The sequence below is a fragment of the Arachis ipaensis genome, chromosome B1, assembly GCF_059453495.1.
Source record: "Arachis ipaensis isolate K30076 ecotype BB chromosome B1, ASM5945349v1, whole genome shotgun sequence".
NCBI lineage: Eukaryota > Viridiplantae > Streptophyta > Magnoliopsida > Fabales > Fabaceae > Arachis > Arachis ipaensis.
In genome coordinates, this window is record NC_142436.1 from 66,297,358 (window position 1) to 66,302,064 (window position 4,707).

Here is a 4,707-nt window from a genome sequence, read left to right on the forward strand (position 1 = left end):
ATCAATGAGCTCTTGAGCCTCTTCAATTGTCTTTCTCATGTGGATAGATCCACCAGCTGAGTAATCTAGAGACATCTGAGCTCCTTCAGCAAGCCCATAATAGAAGATGTCTAACTGAACCCACTCTGAAAACATTTCAGAAGGGCATTTTTGTAGCATCTCTCTGTATCTCTCCCAGGCATCATAAAGAGATTCACTATCTCCTTGTTTAAAGCCTTGGATGTCCAGCCTTAGCTGTGTCATCCGTTTTGGGGGAAAGTATTGATTCAGGAATTTTTCTGTCAGTTGTTTCTATGTCCTTATGCTGGCCTTAGGTTGGTTATTCAACCACCTCTTAGCTTGATCTTTTACAGAAAATGGAAATAGTAATAGTCTGTAGACATCCTGATCTATTTCTTTATCATGTACTGTGTCAGCAATCTGTAGAAACTGTGCTAGAAACTCTGTAGGTTCTTCCTGTGGAAGACCGGAATACTGGAAACTTTGCTGCACCATGATAATGAGCTGAGGATTCAACTCAAAGCTACTGACTCCAATGGAGGGTATGCAGATGCTACTCCCATATGAAGCAGTAGAGGGCTTAGAATATGACCCCAGAGTCCTCCTGGACTGTTCATTTCCGCTTAGGTCCATGATGGAGAAAGGGAGATGATGTAAAATAGAGAAAATATTTTTATTTATTTATTTATTTATTTCAAAAATAAGATAAAGATAAATAAAAATGGGTGAAGATTTTCGAAAAAATTGAGGAGAGAGGAAGTGGTTAGGAAATATTATTTTTTTTAAGGGGAGAAAACACCAAGGAACACTAAACTTAAAAATTTTAAGATCAAGATACAAGGAAGACTCAAGAACACTTTGAAGACTCACGAGAACACAAGAACATGAAGGAAGAACACCAAACTTAAAATTTTTAGTAAACCAAACTAAAATTTTCAAAAAAAAAAACACAGAAAAATCAACAAGAAAACACCAAACTTAAAGTTTGGCACAGGATTTAATAGAAAAATTATTTTTGAAAAAGATTTTAAAAAGAAAATAAGGATTCTAAAATTTTAACACGACAATAACAAGAGACTCTAAACCAAAAAAAGAGAAATTTTTCCTAATCTAAGCAACAAAATAAACCGTCAGTTGTCCAAACTCGAACAATCCCCGGCAACAGCGCCAAAAACTTGGTGCACGAATTGTGAATCACACTTTTCACAACTCGTACCACTAACCAGCAAGTGCACTGGGTCGTCCAAGTAATACCTTACGTGAGTAAGGGTCGAATCCCACAGAGATTGTTGGTTTGAAGCAATCTATGGTTATCTTGCAATTCTTAGTCAGGAAGTCAATTATATTTATCAGTTGAATTGCGAATAAACAAGAGAGCATGGGTTAAAGGTTACTTGTTATGCAGTAATGGAGAATATGTTGGGGTTTTGGAGATGCTTTGTCTTCTGAATCTCTGCTTTCCTCTGTCCTCTGATTCACGCACGCACGTCCTTCTATGGCAAGCTGTGTGTTGGTGGATCACCGTTGTCAATGGCTACCATCCATCCTTCCAGTGAAAAGGGTCCAAGTGCGCTGTCACCGCACGGCTAATCATCTGCAGGTTCTCAGTCGTACCGGAATAGGATTTACTATCCTTTTGCGTCTGTCACTACGCCCAGCACTCGCGAGTTTGAAGTGCGTCACAGTCATCCAATCCCAGAATCCTACTCGGAATACCACAGACAAGGTTTAGACTTTCTGGATTCTCATGAATGCCGCCATCAATCTAGCTTATACCACGGAGATTCTGATTAAGGAATCTAAGAGATATTCATTCAATTTGATGTAGAACGGAGGTGATTGTCAGACACACTTTCATGGATTGAGAAAGGTGATGAGTGTCACTGATCATCACCTTCTCTATATTAGGCGCGAATGGATATCTTAGATAGGAACACGCATGTTTGAATAGAAAACAGAAATACTTGCATTAATTCATTGGGACACAGCAGAGCTCCTCACCCCCAACAATGGAGTTTAGAGACTCATGCCGTCAAAGAGTATATAGTTCAGATCTAGAATGTCATGAGATACAAAATAAGTCTCTAAAAGTTGTTTAAATACTAAACTAGTAGCCTAGGTTTACAAAAAATGAGTAAACTATGATGGGTGGTGCAGAGATCCCCTTCTGTGGCCCACTTGGTGTGTGCTGGGGCTGAGACTTAAACAATTCACGTGCATAAGGCTGTTTTGGGCGTTCAACGCTAGGTTTGGATCCATTTCTGGCGTTGAACTCCAACTTTTAATCCTTTTCTGGTGCTGGACGCTAGAATTGGGCAGAGAACTGGCGTTGAATGCCAGTTTACGTCGTCTATCCTTGAGCAAAGTGTGGACTATTATATATTTCTGGAAAGCCCTGAATGTCTACTTTCCAACGCAATTGGAAGCGCGCCATTTGGAGTTCTGTAGCTCCAGAAAATCCACTTTGAGTGAAGGGAGGTCAGAATCCAACAGCATCAACAGTCCTTTTTCAGCCTGAATCAGATTTTTGCTCAGCTCCCTCAATTTCAGCCAGAAAAATACCTGAAATTACAGAAAAACACACAACTCATAGTAAAGTCCAGAAATATGAATTTTTCCTAAAAACTAATGGAAATAAACTAAAAAATAACTAGAATATACTAAAAACTATATGAAATTAACCCCAAAAAGCGTATAAAATATCCGCTCATCACTAAGCTAGATGGATTCTGCTCAGAATTTTCTGTCTGTTGCTGAGTGGATGATGGAAAAGGCTTGCTATTGCTAAACCTGATTCTTCCACCATTATTAAAGCCTTGGTGAGGCTTTTGTTGATCCTTCCATGAGAAATTTGGATGATTTCTCCATGAGGGATTATAGGTGTTTCCATAGGGTTCACCCATGTAATTCACCTCTGCTATTGCAGGGTTCTCAGGATCATAAGCTTCTTCTTTAGAAGATGCCTTTTTAGTACTGTTGGATGATTCCTTCAATCCATTCAGATTCTGAGAGATCATGTTAACTTGCTGAGTCAATATTTTATTCTGAGCCAATATGGCATTCAGAGTATCAACTTCAAGAACTCCCTTCCTTTGAGGCGTCCCATTATTCACAGGATTTCTTTCAGAAGTGTACATGAAATGGTTATTTACAACCATGTCAATGAGTTCTTGAGCTTCTGCAGGCGTTTTCTTTAGGTGAATGGATTCACCTGCAGAATGGTCCAGTGACATCTTTGATAGCTCAGACAGACCATCATAGAATATATCCAGGATGGTCCATTCTGAAAGCATGTCAGAATGACACTTTTTGGTCAGTTCCTTGTATCTCTCCCAAGCTTCATAGAGGGATTCACCTTCTTTCTATTTGAAGGTTTGAACATCCACTATAAGCTTACTAAGCTTTTGAGGAGGAAAGAACTTGGCTAAGAAAGTCATGACCAGCTTATCCCAAGAGTTCAGGCTACCCTTAGGTTGAGAGTCCAACCATATTCTAGCTCTATCTCTTACAGCAAACGGGAAAAGCATAAGCCTGTAGACCTCGGGTTCAACCCCATTGGTCTTAACAGTATCACAGATTTGCAAGAATTCAATTAAGAACTGAAAAGGATCTTCTGATGGAAGTCCATGAAACTTGCAATTCTGTTGCATCAGAGAGACTAATTGAGGTTTAAGCTCAAAATTGTTTGCTCCAATGGCTGGAATTGAGATGCTTCTTTCATGTAAATTGGAATTTGGTACAGTAAAGTCACCAAGCATCTTCCTTGCATTGTTATTATTTTCGGCCATGTCTCCTTCTTTTTCGAAAATTTCAGTCAGATTTTCTCCAGAGAGTTGTGCTTTAGCTTCCCTTAGCTTCCTCTTCAGAGTCCTTTCAGGTTCAGGATCAGCCTCAACAAGAATGTTCTTATCCTTGTTCCTGCTCATATGAAAAAGAAGAAAACAGAAAAGAAAATATGGAATCCTCTGTGTCACAGTATAGAGATTCCTTATGTAAGTATAAGAAGAGAATAATGGAGGAAGGAAAAGATAAGAATCCAAACACAAGGGAGAGGAATGAGTTCGAATTCTTGGGTGAAAAAGGGGTATTAGTAGATGAATAAATAAATAGAAGGGGATGAGAGATGAGAGAATTCGAAAATTAAATAAATTAAATTAAAAAATATTTTTGTTTTAAATTAAATTTAAAGTTATAATTCGAGAATACAAAAAAAGAAAAATGAAATTAATTTAAAGTAAAAATTAAAACAATTAGTTAATAAAAAAGGAATTTTGAAAAAGAGGGAAGGGATTTTCGAAAATTAGAAAAAGAGGGTTAGTTAGGTAGTTTTGAAAAAGATATGAATCAAACAAAAAGATAAGATTAATTGAAAAAGATTTGAAAATCAATTTTGAAAAGATAAGAAGCTAGAAAATAAGTTAGAAAAGATTTTGAAATTAATTTTGAAAAATATGTGATTGAAACTTATTTTGAAAAAGATTTGAAAAAGAAATTTAGAAAGATTTGATTTTGAAAATTAAAGTTGATTACTTGACTAACAAGAAACAAAAAGATAGGATTTAAAATTTAAATATTGAACCTTTCTTAATAGGCAAGTAACAAACTTAAAAAATTTTGAATCAATCACATTAATTGTTAGTAAAGATTTTGAAATTATGAACAACATAAGAAAAAGATTTTCGAAAATCAATTTGAAATTTTCGAAAA

The 4,707-nt window shown here is 36.6% G+C and overlaps 1 non-coding gene across 1 annotated transcript; it reads left to right on the forward strand.

Annotated features, from left to right (window-relative positions):
* The first annotated feature begins 3,291 nt into the window (after window positions 1–3,291).
* On the forward strand, window positions 3,292–3,395 carry LOC148576884 (small nucleolar RNA R71). Its single transcript, XR_015903691.1, has one exon. It is a non-coding gene; the product is annotated as a small nucleolar RNA R71 (small nucleolar RNA).
* The last annotated feature ends 1,312 nt before the right edge of the window (window positions 3,396–4,707 follow it).